Consider the following 18,653-nt stretch of genomic DNA (forward strand, 5'->3'; position numbering starts at 1 on the left):
TACTTCTGAGACTTTGAATTTGGCTTAAGAAATCTAAGACAATTTTAGAAATCACCGTTTCTTAAAAAATAGCTATTGCCTTTTCAGAGAGTTGGTATAAGTGTACAAAGAATCCTTAAGGAATAATAATCACCCTTTACCCCAGGATGCTTCACAAAACAGAATAGGGAACAATGCTTTACATGTATGGCTGAGTCCTTTTGCTGTCCACCTGAAACTACGAACGTATTGTTAATTGGCTATACGCCAGTACAAAATAAAAAGGTTAAAAAAGAGAGAATGGAGACATAGTCATTTCCAAAGGTCAGTCTGCTGGGTTCATTAGATCATACACCCTACTTATGCAAAGACAGCGGTGTCCGGAGTCTTTCTAACCAACTGCGTATCTTGAGTAGTACTCATTTACCAGTGGAAAAAAAAAGTGTAGCTTTCCTTGTGCTAATTAACAAACCATCTGGCATAGATTTAGCTAGCTATTCGTGAAGTGCTTGCCTATGACTTCCAGCAGTGTAAGTAAGTAAGTGTTAGTTGCTCAGTTGTGCCCGACTCTTTGCGACCCCATGGACTGCAGCCCACCAGGCTCCTCTGTCCATGAGATTTTCCAGGAAAGGATACTGGAGTGGGTTGCCATTTCCTTCCCCAGGGGATCTTCCCAACCCAGGGATTGAACCCGGGTCTCCTGCACTGCAGGCAGATTCTTTACCGACTGAGCTATAAGGGAAGCCCAACTTCCAGTAAGGTCCTATCAAAAGCTAAACAATCATCCTGGAATATGAATTTCTTATTATACACTGCAGATGTTATTAACCACACCAAGAGTGTATATTAAAGTTAACTCATATATGCATATATCTACTGAAACACACTGAACTATTCTTAAATAATTACAGAGAAAATTGTCTTAATTCCTGAGTTTTTCCTAATGGTCCTGTATCTGTCCTGCCAATGAATCAAGGAATCCCGAAGGCTGTGAATGAACTCACTTATATTGGCCATGTTTCCTTTCTTTTCTGTGTCAAATGATGGGAGTAGTACTCAAATATCTTGAAGTAGGTTAGTTTTGAGCAAATCTAACTTAACCTGTTTGTCCCATCTTCTATCCTTTCTGAAAATAATGAAAAAACTTACTTGTGTCCCCAATACAATCACCTTTTTCTATTCAGTAGAAAGAACTGTGAACTGAATTGTACACAAAACTGAAGTTGTAAATTAGGGTATTTTTATCTTTGCGTTATCTGACTGCCTGATTATCCTTTATCTTGATGGACCTTAAGTGTGAGTTATGTTTTATGATCTAGAGTTTGATCTTATTGTACTCCTATATGTATTCTGAGGACAGAAAAGTTAGAGTTGGCAGCTTTCTGGTTGGAAGTTGGCACTATCCTGATGCAGGATAATACTCATATATGTGACATGTGTGTCAGCAGAGAGGAGGAAGAGAAGATTGGGTGCCAAGTGAGAGCACCTTGGCTTTAATGCTTGTTCCAGCTACAGGGCTGAATGGTAGATAGTGCCATAAATTACATTCTGGGTGGGTATACAGCCAGGCCAGTGATTTGGGAAGCCCCTCATCTTAGTGCCTTTAGCAGGAGCCACTTTGGCACAAAGGACAATGAGACAGGAAAATCCCTATGAGACCCGTCTTCCTCAAAACAAGTTCGAGACACCTGCTTCATTGTAGGCTTGGAAAGTATGCAAGGACCGATGTACATTACCAATGCTGGTGAAAGACATTACACATAAGAATAATGACCATTCCATGGGTTCCCTGCTTTTGTATTTTCCCCAAAGTTCTCAGATACATTGCTTCAGAAGACTGGGAGGGTAGGGTGTGATGAAAACAGTACCAGCATTGGAGGCAAAAAGGAAGGAAGCTCAGCTGTATGACTGTGAGCAGCTCAGCCCCACCGTATCTTCATCATGTCTTCATGTAGTCAATACATGTAATAACATCTCCCTAACAAGTTTCTATGATGATTAATGAAATACCCCTTGGGGAGAATTTTTATTTTATTTATAATTTATTGCTGTCATCTAAGGTAGGTAGATGATAGTAGTTGGAGGATTTTTTGTTTGCTTATCAGATGGATGGGTGGTGAGTATATAAGCTTGGAAGTGTTTGAACAGAGCTACATTGCTTGAATGCATTTATTCAATAAATGGGCATTTGGGATATGGGCAAACAAGGCAGACAAAGACCCTGATAATCTGAAGTTTACCTTCTATTTGAAGGAGGCAGATAATAAGGAAATAGTCCAAATGATGAATAATATGTGCCTCATGATGAGTGCTAGGGAGGAAAAATAAAGCCAGGGCAGGAATTTGAGAATGCCTGGAGTAGAAAGGATACTCAGAGACGGCTTCTCTCTGAGCCAATGGAGAAAGACATACACAACCCAGGGTGGAAGGGAGTTCTAGGTAGAAGTCTCTGAAGTACAAGGACCCTGCAGCTGGAACGAGCCTGCAGTGTTTGATGGAATTCCCCAAGGAGATCAACTGAGCGGGCTGAATAGAGTGCGGGATGCATGGTAGGTGATAGGGTTGAGAGGTGGGCAGGGAAGATTATGTAGAGAGGCTTGGGCAAGGAGTTTGAATTTTAGCCAAAGTGGGTTGGGAGGCCACTGAAGGGTTTTTAAAAGAATATGCTGGTTAATGCTGTGTTTAAGAAAGGCGAGAGGCATTTAGAAGCTTGGAAGAGAGGATGAGGGAGCTTAAAGGCAAGAGACAAGATGCTTCTTGGGAAAGAGTTGTGGAGAAACACACCTTCTACTCTGTCTTCCCTTTGGCTTCACTAAAAGGGGAGCCTGGATGGGAGAGAAACAGACAAGGAATGTTTGTTTGGCTGTTCAGAGTGTGGTGTGTGATGGAAGCTCACACCTCCCCCTTGCTAGAGAACTTTCAGAAAGTTCTGCACTGGTCAACAATACTTTAGGGGAGTGCATCCCAAATGGTGAATGTGAAGAAGTACTCTGTTTGATTTAATGGCTAAGCAGGGTGAGAATAGAAGCTGTGATACATGGATAAATACCCTAGTGGGGCCCAGAACATAAACCCATTAAGTGTGCCTTTTTTCCTACCCCTCATATCTCATCTTGGCTTTGCTTTCAACTAGTATCTAAGGCCAATTCCTCATTTGTTGAATGACACTGAACCAGGCTGAATCCCTTCCAAGGTTGACCGTTTCTAAGCCAGTGGCTTTTCATCTCCCAGAGAAGGCAACCTACTCTATGTAAATTTGCCCTCAGTTTTAATCATGGCATTTAGCGTAATCATTTGGGGATCAATCTGGAAATCATCAGGGAATTTTTTTCTTTCTACTGCTACCACATATAGCAGTTGTGCAGCCCAGTGCAGGAAAGATTTTTGCTTTTGATGTTGCAGGAAATGGAAAGTTGTTGCCGTCAGCCACTTAGAATTATAATTGCTTTTGCGCCACAAAAGAAGGCTTGTAAGAGACTAGAAGATGGTCTGGGTAGCTGAAATTCAGTGGTTAATACATCATTGCATAGAAGAGATGCAGCCATGTTTGAATAGTTTGATTAAAGAACAACTCAAACAGATTCTAGATGATTTAACCTTGACCTATTGTAAGCACAAGGGAGAGACCATAATTACAACCAACTTCTCTTTTTCTTGGCAGAGTCTAGAGTTCACTTCGTTTTCATTTCACTTATTGTATTTCCTCTACTCAATGATCTCTTTTTTATTTTTATATTTTAATTGACTTTTTAAAATTGAAGTATAGTTGATTTACAATGTTGTGTTAATTTCTGCTGTACAGCAAAGTGACTAAGTTATACATTTTTTATATTCTTTTCCATTACGGTTTATCCCAGGATGTTGAGCATAGTTCTATGTGTTATACAGCAGGGCCTTGTTGGTTGTCCATTCAATATGTAATAATTTGCATCCATTAGCCCCAAATTCCCAGTCCTTCCATACCCACCTCAGTTCCTCCTTGGCAACCACAAGTCTGTTCTTTGTGTCTATGAGTCTTTCTGTTTTGTAGAGAAGTTCATTTGTGCCATATATTAGATTCCACATACGATATTTGTCTCTTTCTGAGTTACTTCACTTAATTCTCTAGTTGCATCCACATTGCTGCAAGTGGCATTATTTTGTTCTTTGTTATGGCTGAGTAGCATTCCATTGCATATATTTACCACATCCTCTTTATCCATTCATCTGTTGATAGGCTCAGTTACTTCCTTTTTAGATAGTGTTAAGTGTTTTAAGAAACTTACAGTCATTTTTCCTTTTAGCCTTGAATCAATCTGGATGACCACAAATAATGCATCATGACTAGCATCTTGTAGCTGGTACCAAGAGAATAAATTATAAATTGAATGCTTAACCTTATTTAATAAAGCTAATATATAGCTGTTAGGCATATATGTCTGTTTAAATTTCAGTTAATTACAATGAAATAATATTAAGAATCAGTTCTTCAATCACACTAGACACATTTCAAGCGCTCAGTAGCCACATGTGACTAGTGTCTGCGATACTGAAAGCATCAGTTCAGTCGCTCAGTCGTGCCCGACTCTTTGTGACCCCATGAATCGCAGCACGCCAGGCCTCCCTGTCCATCACCAACTCCCAGAGTTCACTCAGACTCACATCCATCGAGTTGGTGATGCCATCCAGCCGTCTCATCCTCTGTCGTCCTCTTCTCTTCCTGCCCCCAGTCTCTCCCAGCATCAGAGTCTTTTCCAATGAGTCAACTCTTTGCATGAGGTGGCCAAAGTACTGGAGTTTCAGCTTTAGCATCATTCCTTCCAAAGAACACCTAGGGCTGATCTCCTTTAGAATGGACTGGTTGGATCTCCTTGCAGTCCAAGGGACTCTCAAGAGTCTTCTCCAATACCACAGTTCAAAAGCATCAATTCTTCGGCACTCAGCTTTCTTCACAGTCCAACTCTCACATCCATACATGACCACTGGAAAACCATAGCCTTGATTAGATGGACCTTTGTTGGCAAAGTAATGTCTCTGCTTTTGAATATGCTATCTAAGTTGGTCATAACTTTTCTTCCAAGGAGTAAGTGTCTTTTAATTTCATGGCTGCAGTCACCATCTGCAGTGATTTTGGAGCCCCCCAAAATAAAGTCTGACACTGTTTCCCCATCTATTTCCCATGAAGTGATGGGACCAGATGCCATGATCTTCGTTTTCTGAATGTTGAGCTTTAAGCCAACTTTCTCACTCTCCTCTTTCACTTTCATCAAGAGGCTTTTCAGTTCCTCTTCACTTTCTGCCATAAGGGTGGTGTCATCTGCATATCTGAGGTTATTGATATACTGAAAGCATAGATATAGACTATTTCCCTCATTTCAGGTGATTATTAAACAGCCTGCTTTAGGAGTCTTAAATCTTGAAATCAAAAGAAGAGCTCCTTAGAATGTATAAAGAGGTGAGAAGTTCTTATCAAATGGTTTCTGTGACATTTTAACCTCACACCATTTAGCCAGTGACATCTTCAGCAATGGATCTGTATGTTGGAAACAACTAATTACCCCAGAAGAAGAAAAGTGAAGCTAACTTTTCTACAGTTTCCAAAATGTTTGTATTCCCAAGATCTTAGGATATTTTGTAAAGTGGTCAAGAGCAATGCAGCAGGTGGAAAGAGGGCCCATCTACTGAGTAATCACAAGGCCCTACAGCAATAAACTCAGCCATTCCCATCCCTGGAGAAATAAATCGAAGCCTCTTCACTTCCATCTTGACAAACACATTTACATTCCTCAGTCAATGTGGGGAACAAAACACCTTCCCAAGGATGCCATTCTCTTGGGGGCCAAGCTGTTTGTCAAAGAGCATGGAGAAATACTAGCAACTCTCTTCTCAAATATTACCCTGGTCAAGAGACTGATGAGAACTTAACCGTATTGTCTAAGCGTAGTTGGAGGGTTCTCCAGCTCTCTGTGCTACTCTTGCCACTCAGACAAAAGTTGTCCTCAGGTCCTGGCTATTGCCCTGGACACTAAATCCACAGGCCTTTTCTTGAAGTTCCTTTGTGGCCGATGCTGATCGTGTTCTCCAGCAACTCAGCCTCAGGTAGAGCTTGGGTCCACCATCCTTTATGGCCTCCTAGTGATGCGGGGAAGAACTCATTGTGCATATGCACATTTGCATGCTCTCTGAGAACTGTCAGAAGCTGTGGTTCTAAGACTTCCTGCATCTGGTGAGCCTCAATTAAAGGCAACTTCCTAGAGCAAAATCCCTGCTTGAATTATGTACTACAGGGAGCCAAGGCCTTAGTCCAGTGAGTTCCACTTTTAAAGCTGTGGAATTAAGCATAGAAAGGCCCAATGAATGCCTGTAGTCACGCAGCAAGCTAATCATGGAGTCAAGAAATCACTTTTTTAAAAAACTGAAATTCCTGTTACATGATTAAGAACTTTGTTCTCTTCACTCTGCTGTACTCTCCAAAGATGCTGTGTGAGCCCAGTGGAAAGGGACAGATGGTATAGATGCTAATTATCACTTAATAGACTTTCCTTGGAATGTTGGTGAGTTTTGTTCAAAGCATCAATGGCAAGTTGGACCTTATGTATCTCATCATCACACTGATGATGGGAAGAAGAGAGGCAGGACAAAGATTCATTTTTTTCCCCAGCCTTTTAGTCCGTGACTTGGGTTTGCCTTCTGTTCATGTGCAACAGGCTTTGGAAGACAGGCCATCTCTCTGGCTCTCAGATGTTAAGGAATGGGGCCAAATGTAAAGAAAAAAGCCAAGTGGGCGTTTCTCCCACGGTGGTTATCTTTAGTCTATGCTGAGGTCATTTCCTAGTGCGAGAAAGTTGTCTGCTCATGGGCTATGGGCCAAATTCACACTGATTTCTGGAGTCTGGAAAATCACTAACCATCCCAACATATGGGATTAGACTTCTTCAAGGCATAAGCAGGGTTAAAATGCCCTGTGTCTTGTCTTGCCCTTAGTTATCTATATGGAAAGCAGGTCTCACAGGTCTAGTGCTGAGCAAAAATAAAAGAATGGTCCCAAACCCACATATACTTGTGAGTGATGGATAACCACACACTGTGGGAGCAATCTCTTATTCTATTGTGACTATAAACATGAGAGCAATTGATCATTTAAGTTGAATGAGTTTATATATAACAAGACATGTTCAAAAAGTGGTCTAGGTGTCATAAGACTCTTAAGTGACAGTTGCCATGGCCAGATAATAGTCCAAGCAAGATGGGTGATCCTTCCTTCAGTTGTAGTGGAAGGCAGTGACGCATGCTAACCTTTACTGTGTAACTGAACAGATTTAATGGCCCCTTTATGACGGTCGCAAAGAGTCGGACACGACGAAGTGACTTCACTTTCACTTTCACTTTATGAAGGCTAGAGAAAGCCTCTTTTTCCTTGATCATGGCTAAAATATTGGTATGAATGTGCAACCCAAGTACAATTGACAGAAAAGAGTTAAATAGCTTTAATGAACTGAATAGTTATAAGCATGAATGGTTTCCCAGTTAAGCACATATCTTTTGCACATTAAGCTTAGTCATTCTAATCTTTGACATCATTGTGGGAGAACCAAAAAACATTTGAAAATTGATTAGGATAAGACAACATACCAAAAGATTCTTTAATCTCTAGGGAGATATCACTTGGGAAGGATATTGTCTGGAAGCATTCCTTCTCATCCTAAATCCTAAGAGAAACAAAAAAACTGTTAGGGGATCACTGTTCTGGATCAAAAGACATCAGAGGGACCCTGGAGATCACATGATCAGAGTAGCTTACAGAGATGTGGTGGAAAAGAGTTAAGGACCAGTGGTCAGTCTAATCAACACATAGACCAACATCCCCAGTAGCCTGAATGGTCAGTCAAAGCTGCAAGGAAGTGACCAGTGGATCCATGTGTCCTGTGACAGCAGATTGGAATGTGTCCTTAAGAACCTGGGGAGGTGTGTATGTGGCCAAGGGTGGCATCTGGCATGATAATGTGGGGAAGTGTCACTTACTCTGCCAAGTGTGTATCTGAAAATAGGCAGAAGCAAATGAAATGTTAGAGGCAACAGCAGCAGCCACTGTATACTGAACTGAAGCATGCCAGAGGCCTCACCACAGACAAAAAGAAATAAGCCAGGCACACAAGCATGAAAAGTCAAAGGAAAACAAGACCAAGAATAAAACTGGAGCATTGCTAATTTTAGCTTAATGCATTCGCTGCTCTCATAGTAAGAGCAATTGACAATCCAACAAGAAAATAACTAGTTAACACGCACTGTAACTAGTGAATTTTGACCCTACATTGTTTAGCAAATCTATAAACAGTTCACTCATTGGGTTCCAAAGCTTGTGCTTTCAAAGAACCAAATTAAAGAAATCTGTTCCAAACTATTACTACTTATAAAATGGACAGTCTCTTTCTAGTTTTAAGGTTTTGTTCTTATTATGGTTTTTCAAAATCATTACAACATTTAGGTATTGGATCTAAAAAGTCTTGAGACCAGATAGAGGACCACCAACTTGCCTAACATGGGCTTGGTGTCCAAGCATGGAAAATCTCAGTTGTGTCTTCCAGGTGGCAAGAGGCACAGACAATCATTATATAGCTGGCTGCTAAACTGAGAATGTTCCTGACACCAGTATTACCAAAAATTAACACTCGTTTCCTGAGCACCAGCTGTGTGCCATGTACTGCATTTACCACACTTTTTTTTTTACGTGACCTCGTGTTTCTCTCATAGCATATCTGGAAGGGTAAATTACTATTCCCAATCTAAAGAAGAGGATATTGTATATGAATACATCTGTGTAGAATCTAGAAAAATGGCCTAGAAAAATATGATCTTACTTGCAAAGCAGAAATAGAGACACAGACATAGAAAACAAACATGGAAACCAAGGGGGAGAGGGGGAGTGAGTTGAATTGGGAGATTAGGATTGCCACCATACATCACTGATGCTATGTATAAAATAGGTAACTGACGAGAGCGTTCAATATAGCCCAGGGAACTCTACCTAATGCGCTGTGGTGACCTGAATGGGAAAGAAGTCCAAAAGGGAGAAGACATGTGTGTATATGTATAGCTGATTTATTCTGCTGTAAAGTAGAAACTAATGCAACATGGTAAAGTTGTAAATTTTAAACTACCCTTCAATAAAAATTAATGTAAAATAGATAAGGATACTGGGTGTAAGGTGCCAAGTGGACTCTTCCTCTCCATTTTCTCACAGCTGCCCCTAGAGCCTGCTGCTGAGAATGTCTAGTTTAGAGAAACAACAGCTGCCTCTAAGGGCTTTCTGATGGGTGCATCGCTTTTGAAGAATGAAATAAAAGGCATCCTAGGCATGGCCAAAATAAAAATTAATTTTTTTAAAAAGGCATACTAGGAAACATAAATAGAAGAAGAATAGAAGAAAAAAGTTGGGGGGGGTCTTTTCTCATAGAATAATGATTATTTCTAGAGAAAATTAAGAAATCTTCAAAAAGTTGCTCAAACTATGAATTTAGCAAGGTCAAAGGTCCGTCTAGTCAAGGCTATGGTTTTTCCAGTGGTCATATATGGATGTGAGAGTTGGACTATAAAGAAAGCTGAGTGCAGAAGAATTGATGCATTTGAACTGTGGTATTGGAGAAGACTTTTGAGAGTCCCTTGGACTGCAAGGAGATCCAACCAGTCCATCCTAAAGGAAATCAGTCTTGGGTGTTCATTGGAAGGACTAATGTTGAAGCTGAAACTCCAATACTTTGGCCACCTGATGCAAAGAGCTGACTCATTTGAAAAGACCCTGATGCTGGGAAAGATTGAGGCCAGGAGGAGAAGGGGACGATAGAGGATGAGATGGCTGGATGGCATCACTGACTCGACGGACATGGGTTTGGGTGGACTCTGGGAGTTGGTGATGGACAGGGAAGCCTGGCGTGCTGCAGTTCCTGGGATTGCCAAGAGTCGGACATGACTGAGCGACTGAACTGAACTGAAACATGGAAGATTGTTAGACAAACAACCACTATATTTCTGTGTACTGGCATTGAACAGTTGGAAATGAGATTTTAAAATGTTGCTCTTATACAAATAGAATTCCTGGAAAGCAGTAAAATCTGGAGGATTTATCCTTGAGGGAATCTGCAATCCAGTAGACAAGAGGGGTCCACACAGAACAGGTGCTAAGAAAATAAAAGTGTTTTTCATTTTACCTCCGAAGAGTTGAGACTCCTCAAACAAACCTTTACACAGGCCCAAAGTGATGAATTTTCCCGAAACCTCACAGCTCATAAACTCATAAGCTGGGATGTGAAATTCTGGCCTCCGACTCAAAACTCTTCTTTTCTTTCCCTCACAACATCCCTGTTCTCTGTATGTGTACTGGGAATGGAGAGAGATCTGATATACACGCTATTCAAATACTTGAAGGTTCAGAGATTCTTCCTGATCTCTCAGCAGTTCCATTTGGTTTTAGGTTGGCTTTCAAAGTCCAATATTATGAGAACACTATCTCATATTCACATAATAGTTTTACTAAGCTTTATCATATATTACCTCACTGGATCCTCACAATGGCTTGTTGCTAAGGAAAGGCTCAAATGATCTTGTTTTGTAGATTGATATGTAGATTGGCTCAAATGATTTTTTTTTAATTGAAGTACAGTTGACTGTTGTTGTTCACTTGCTCAGTTGTGTCTGACTCTTTGTGTCCCATGGACTGCAGCACGCCAGGTTTCCTTGTCCTTCACGTTCTCCCAGAGCTTGCTCAGACATATGTCCATTGAGTCAGTGATGTCATCCAACCGTCTCATCCTCTGTCGTCCCCTTCAGTCTTTCCCAGCATCAGGGTCTTTTCCAATGAGTCAGCTCTTCACATCAGAAGAGTTGACTTACAACATTATATTAGTTTCAGGTGTACAGCGTAGTAATAGATATTTTTATTGACTATAGGAGAAGGCAATGGCACTCTACTCCAGTACTCTTGCCTGGAAAATCCCATGGATGGAGGAGCCTGGTAGGCTGCAGTCCATGGGGTCGCTAAGAGTCAGACACGACTGAACGACTTCACTTTCACTTTTCACTTTCATGCATTGGAGAAGGAAATGGCAACCCACTCCAGTGTTCTTGCCTGGAGAATCCCAGGGACGGGGGAGCCTGGTGGGCTACGGTCTATGGGGTTGCACAGAGTCGCACACGAATGAAGTGACTTAGCAGCATACTCCATAGTTAACATAAAATATTGACTATATTCCCTGTGCTGTATATTATATTCTTGTAACTTATTTATTTTATAAGTTGGGCTAATAGTTTTGCCTTGACCAATGTCATTCTGCTTATACATAGCAGGATTAGAAATGGAACAAAAACTTGCTTCAAAAACATCAGTTCACAAAGAGCACCAGAGTTAGCCAACAGACTGATTTTATTCATTCAAGCAGTCAAGTTGTTGACTTAGACAACATCTGAGCCTTGGAGTGTATTTAAGGAAAGGCAGGCTGTTACATCCATTTACCTGGATCAGCGTTCTGATGAGGATGGAGACAGGAAGGTAGGCCTCATGTTTGAGAGAATGCCATCTGTTGTAGAAAGAAATGTGAACTCATCTGTAATAAACCTATCGTTGTTTAAATTGTAGATATTATGACTGAAAGCTTCACTCGTAAGAAGTTGAACTCCTCGGTTATAAGTACAGAGATCACGAACTGAAAACATTTCAGAGTTGGAAAGTGATTATAGAGTCCTTCTGGGTGAACCTCCTCTTTCCTAGTGAAGGGAGCAGAAGCTCTAAGATTGTAGCTGACTCCTAATGGTCACACCACCAATTGGTGATGAAATTGGTCTTAAGAGTCCACAGCCAGACGCCAGTCTACTTCTGTGGTCTTATACCCCATGCTTGGGAATATTTCCCTGTTTTTAGTTTGTACTAAAAATGTTTTTACTGTAGTATAGTTGATTTATACAGAGAAGGCAATGGCAACCCACTCCAGTACTCTTGCCTGGAAAATCCCATGGACAGGGGAGCTTCTGGTGTACAACAGAATGATTCAGCTATACATATGTATTCTTTTTTTTTTTCATTGTTTTCCATTATGGTTTATTACAGGGTATTGAATATATTTTCCCTGTACTATACAATAGGACCTTGTTGTTTATCCATCCTATATACAATAGTTTCTAGTTTGTATTTGTTTTAACACTATCTTTCAGGTCTCTGGTTTCTAAATAGTTATGATTTTGGAATACAAATGACAGCAGCTTAGAAACTCCATACCAGACCCACTGCGGGGCCACGAGAGGGTACTGCAGAATGTGGGTCACTCCCAGGGCCGTGTCATTCCCTGGAGCTTCCCACTGTGAGCACAGAGGACATCTCATAGGTCATCTTGCTCTATGACTTCTCATCTTAAAGCACTTGTCAAAGCTGGCCACATAGGTCCTTAAAAATATTGCAGAGTTCTTTGAAGTAGGTTGTTTATTTTTCCTGAAACATCTGCTATTCATCTTATTTGTGTTTTGAAATGCAAGTTTTTTAGCCAGCAATTTGAAAGAGAAGTCTAATCAAAATTAAGTATATCAATCCAGTGTGATTTTTTCCATCAGATCTACCTAACCTCCTGGAGAAGGAAATGACAACCCACTCCAGTACTCTTGCCTGGAAAATCCCATGGACAGAAGAGCCTGGTAGCCTGCAGTCCATGGAGATGCAAAGAGTTGGACACGACTGAGTGACTTCACTACACTACCACACTACCGTAACCTCCTCTTCATTCATTCATTCATTCGTCAGCTACTTAATAGGTGTTTACTGCATGCTAGAAACTATAGTAGCTACTTGGGAAATAGAAGTGAACAAAACAGAGTCCTTGCTATCGAGAGGCTTTCATTCCAGGGGAAAGAGACAATAAACAAAGATGTAATTCATGTTTTGCTAATTAATTTATATCTGATGTTGATGAGTGCTATGGCAAAGAAGCATGGAAAGGGAGGGTAGGGAGTGTGGTGTGGGTGGTGGTGGTGACTGTGATGTTATTTATATCAGATGCTTATGTAAGGCTCTTCTGCTAAGGTGGCATTTGTGCAGAGACCTGATGGAAGTAGAGAAACAAGCCAAGTCACTATCTGGGTGAAGCACTTTCCAGACAGAGGTAACAGTAAGATGGTCCCTGAGTTAGGAGATTGCTTGGTATGTTCAGTTCAGTGCAGTCACTCAGTCGTGTCTGACTCTTTACGACCCCATGGATTGCAGAACGCCAGGCCTCCCTGTCCATCACCAACTCCTGGAGCTGACTCAAACTCATGTCCATCAAGTTGGTGATGCCATCCAACCATCTCATCCTCTGTCGTCCCCTTCTCTTCCTGCCTTTGATCTTTCCCAGCATTGTATGTTCAGGAAATGGCAAGAAGTCCTGCATGGCTGGAGTGGAGGGAGTGAGGTGAAGAGTCAGAGGAGCTGAGATCAGGGAAGTAGCAAGACCAGGTCATGTAGGGCCTAGAATGTTACTCAGCTTTAAAAAAGAACGCATTTGAGTTAGTAGATGAGGTGGTGGATGAATCTAGAGCCTATTATACAGAGGTAAGTAAGTCAGAAAGAGAAAGATGAATATTGTATATTAATGCATGTGTATGGAATCTAGAAAGAAGGTACTGATGATCCTATCTGCAGGGTAGCAGTGGAGATGTAGACACAGAGAACAGACTTGTGAACACAGTAGGGGAGAGAGAGGGTGGGACAAATTGAGAGAGCAGCATGGAAACATACACATTAGCATATGTAAAATAGACAGCCAGTGGGAGTTTTCTGGGTGGTACAGGGAGCTCAGCCTGGTGCTCTGTGACCACCTAGAAGGGTGGGATGGGGTGGGAGGTGGGAGGAGGCTCAAGAGGGAGGAGACATGTGTCTGCCTGGCTGCTTCCTGTTGACACATGGCAGAAATTGGCACAGTAGGTAAAGCAATTATCTTCCAATTTTAAAAAAAGGTTTAAAACTATGGGACTTTCCCCTTTTTAAAGTTACATTTTAAAACTTGAGATATAATTTACATGTAATAATAGAATGTGTTATCTCAATTATTTGTTTTGAAGGGCTTTGGTAATTATATATGTCCTGTAACCACCACAAAGCCAAATGTAGAACGTTTCATCACCTCAGAAAGTTCTCATGACATGTTCTGGTCAATTCTTCCTTCAGCCCAGAGGTAAACAGGGTTCTGATTTTTAGCACTGTTCTTGAGCTTCAAAAAACTGGAATTATGTAGTATGTATGCTTTCGAGTCTTATTTCTTTTACTCAGTGTATTGTTCTGGAGACTCATCCATGTAGTTGTCTGTATCAGTAGTTCATTGCTTCCCAGGTGGTGCTGGTGGTAAGAACTCCCCCGCCAATGCAAGCGAGAGATGTAAAAGACGCAGGTTTGAGCCCTCGTTTGGGAAGATCTCCTGGAATAGGAAATGGCAATCCACCCCCTTATTCTTGCCTGGAAGATCTCATGAACCAAGGAGCCTGGTAGGCTACAGTCCATAGCATTGCAAAGAGTCAGATTCAACTGAAGTGACTCAGCATGCATGCATTGCTGAGTGATATACCATTGAATAAATATATCACAGTTAGCGTATCCATAGTTTGGATGAGTATTTAGTAAATATTTTTGAATAAAATTGCCATGAATCTTTTTTTTTCTGGTACCTTTTGACCACCTTCACTCATTTCCCCATTCCCCACCCCCTGCCTTTAGCAACCACCAATCCATTCTCTGTTTCTGTGAATTCAGCCATGAATATATTTGAACTGGTCTTTTTGTGGTTGTGTGTTTTCATTTTTCTTGGCCCCATACATGGGAGTGGAACTGCTGGGTCACAGGCAGATAACGGGGATTCTCCAGGCAAAAATACTGGAGTGGGTCCCCATGCCCTCCTCCAAGGGATCTTCCAAACCCAGGGATCGGACCCAGGTCTCCTGCATTGCAGGCAGATTCTTTACCATCTGAGCCACCAGGGAAGCCCATGATAATATGTTTAGTGAAGTCGCTTAGTCGTGTCTGACTCTTTGTGACCCCATGGACTGTAGACTACCAGGCTTCTCCATCCATGGGATATTCCAGGCAAGAATACTGGAGTGGGTTGCCATTTGCTTCTCCAGGGGATCTTCCCGACCCAGGGATCAAACCCGGGTCTCCCTCATTGTAGGCAGACGCTTTACCCTCTGAGCCACCAAGGAAGACATTATAACAATGAATGTGTAAAGAAAATGAGTGATGCAGTGGAAAATGTAGTTTAGACCTGCAAAACTTGGATGTTTACATCAATTTATATAAAACAGCCAAAGCGTTTTCCCAAGTGATGGTGCCACTTTGCACTCCCACCAGCAGTGTTTAAGAACTTCAGTTGTGCCACATACTCACTTACATTTGGATTGTCAGGTGGGTTTGTTTGTTTTTGTTCTAATTGTTCTACACAGTTTGAAGTACACTTCACTGTGGTTTTAATTTGTGTTTATCTCCTGACTACTGATACTGAGCACATTTTCATGAGCTTTGGGGCATCTGCATAACCTTTTTGGGCTTCCCAGATGGTGCTAGTGGTAAATGACCCGCCTGCCACTCCAGGAGACATAAGAGACATGGGTTCGATCCTTGGCTTGAGAAGATCTCCTGGGGGTGAGGATGGCAACCCATTCCAGTATTCTTGCCTGGAGAATACCATGGACAGAGAAGCCTGGTAGGCTACAGTCTGTGGGGCTGCAAAGAGTCAGAAATGACTGAAGCAACTTAGCACACACGCATATCCTTTTTAGATGCAGTGTCTGTTGCTCAGTCTTTTAATATCAGGTTGTTTGTGTTTCATTGTTATTTGAAGCCGTTTTAAAGGTAGATTTTGGTAAGAGCCCTTTAACACATCTTCTCTCTCTCTCACCTCTCTATGTATGTATCTGTCTCTCTTTTTTTAAATTAAAGCCTGCAGGTTGCATATTTACCTCCTTAATGGCATCTTTGGCTAGGTAGGATTTGTAATAGGCACGAAATTCTTTTATCATTTTTCTTTTATGGTTATATTTTTTGTGTCCTGTGTAAGAAATTTTGGTCTACTCCAAGGTCATGGAAGTGTTTAGAAAGATTATGGTTTTAGCTTTGGGATTTAGTTCTAAGATCCACCTTGAATTAATTTTTGTGAATACAGTAAGGGAGGGATAAGCTGCAGATAGTTTCAGCACTGTTGGTTAAACACGGATTTTCCCATTGAATAGTCTCGGCAGAAGAAGTTGGTTTTCACCCTAATTGAGAAGAAAGCTGCTGGAGGGTTTGAAGTACTCCCTGAAGGCAATTAATACTTTTCACCTTCTATACTAGTTGCTTATGTGCATGCCTTAAAACGCATCCACACAAACTTTGAAAACTGGGACTGTATCTTGCTTGGGTTTTTACCCTCAGCCTCACACCTAGCCCAGTGCTTGGCATGTCATAGTCATTGGTGAATGAATGGATGGAGTCCAACAAATGACAAATTAGCCTCCCGGCCCCAGTCCCGGCCCCTGCACTGTGTAGCATGTGGGTATACTCATTTGTCTGTTCCATATGGCTCCCACCCAGACTATGATCATTTCCTCTAACTTTGTTAGTCCCAGATTTACAGGGCATTTCTAATGTGTGTGCAGGATTATATGTATTTCTTTGACCCATGCCACATAAACATATACTGGCCCCTTGCATGGTTAACTTAGCTTCTATTTCTGTTCCCATCTCTGCTTGTCCTATTTGGGTAAAGAAGATTAAAAAGCATATGTGGAACGAAGACCTGGCATCTGGACTGCAGCCTGGTTGCAGCTCTCCCAACTCTCCCAAAATGCCCAGAAAAACTCAGAAATAAGAAAGATTGCTCACCACAGCCCTGAAAAGAATGATTGTCAGACAGTCTATCACCAAGATCCAGGATTAGTCTCCTCAAGGGGACAGCAGAGGTGGAGGGAGGGCTTTTGACACCTATCGTAGAGTCTTCCTCTTACAGAAACCCTTGATTTATTTCAGCCAGAAAGCTGAGTACCTCTCTCCTACTTCTGAGGGGCTGCTGCTTTTTTCAGTGGCCACAAAGCTGTTTCCCCATTCACCCTTCCTTCTTTCTCTATCCACCCAACCTCAACAATTCCCCCAAACCCAACAGGATGGAAAAAAGGGAGAGACCTTTTTTCCCTCTCTTGAAGCATGTTTAATTGCATCTTAGAAAGTATAGTTCCAAAAATTCAGACTTACAGGAGCTCAAGAAGTAAAGATTTATCCCAGAAGTACTCTATAAACTAGAGCTGGAGGTTTTCATATACGTTGAGCCAGAATCTCAAAGAAACAGACAATGGAGGCCGGAGGGGAGATGCTCCCCCAGGAGAGCAGAGCTGTGTTAGAGTCTGGAGTTTGGGTAGACACTGCATGCCCACCTGCGGTCCAGCTGTATCCATGAGATCATCATATAAGTGAAGGGGGGTTGTGGATAAGGCTAAGTCCATACCATGTATGGTTGCTGTCTCTAAGTCAAGAGAGGGCTCGTATTATTTAAGTGATCATCCTGAAAAAATAAATAGTGTAAAAGATGACTTGGAGCCAGTGGAAAAATTTGCCACCGATCTCAAGAAAGGGAGTATTGATCTTAAAGGTTAGAGGAAAATAAGACCTCTAAAAATTGTCTAATGCAGGAACCAGAAATTTCCCTCCAAAACGTATAGTATTCATAATATCTTTTGAGATGTAAACCTTTCTTAAGGCAGCTAACACTTTCTGTCTTGCAGTATAGTTGTTTATAACACTTATTTCCTGATATATTTTGATAACAGGGGGCATATCTTGCTTTAGAACCTAGTGTGGCATCATAGATTCTGAATGAATGAATGAATTCCAGCAAATGACAAATGGGCTCTTTTTTCTTGTTTAGTATGTGAATGTACTCATTTGTCTATGTTCCCTGTGGCCTTTAAAAATAGAAAAACCACAAGGTCATTGGAATGTGGAGGAATGAGATGAAAATGGAAATGAGAAATGGATAAAATATGCCTGAAAGCAAAAATCTCAAGAGCAGTATTAAAACCCTTATTAGAAGTAGTAAATAACTGAACTGAACCAATGTAGAAGTGAACCATTATTGGAGAAGATAAATTAGAAATCTCTCTCAAAATGCAGAGAATAGGGGAAAGATATGCAAATGACAGAGATATTGTTAGATATTGCAGGCAAGGAATGGATTTCCAACCTAAAAAGTGTATGTATTTTTGAGTTGGTTATAATAACCAGAACAGAAATCCTTGTAAAGACTCTGAAGAAACAATTTTCTGTACTGAAATTAAGAATATGGTTGTCACACTGCAGGCAAAATGAATGACCATATTTCTGGATCACAGAGATAAAGCAGATAATCTTGCAAATCTCTGTGGACATTGTCTAGTTTCATGGCCTGGAACCATTTTCTGAGCCTCAGTGTCTTCATGCTGAAACGGTTAGTAGGAAGTTACTAGGTCCCTGCTTAGACTTGATTATCTTAAAATTTCATAAGCGTTTTGGGGACTTGAGTGCCTAAAATGATGATTATTTTAATGTCACACTTGAGAAAGAGGAAGCAGTTGAGTTCAGTTTAAGTCCCTCCAACCAGTGCTGTATTTCCCCTTTAACATCATTTGCTCCACAGTGTTAACTGGGATTCCAGGAATGTTATAAGCTCCCCAGATGTTCT

General features: G+C 41.2%; 1 protein-coding gene across 5 annotated transcripts in view; it reads left to right on the forward strand.

Moving 5' to 3' along the window:
- The window catches only part of PALM2AKAP2 (PALM2 and AKAP2 fusion), a 507,547-nt gene that overhangs the window by 89,522 nt on the left and 399,372 nt on the right, over positions 1-18,653 (forward strand). The gene's annotated exons all lie outside the window — the stretch shown is intronic.

The sequence above is a fragment of the Oryx dammah genome, unplaced genomic scaffold (assembly GCF_014754425.2).
Source record: "Oryx dammah isolate SB20612 unplaced genomic scaffold, SCBI_Odam_1.1 HiC_scaffold_1, whole genome shotgun sequence".
Taxonomy (NCBI): domain Eukaryota; kingdom Metazoa; phylum Chordata; class Mammalia; order Artiodactyla; family Bovidae; genus Oryx; species Oryx dammah.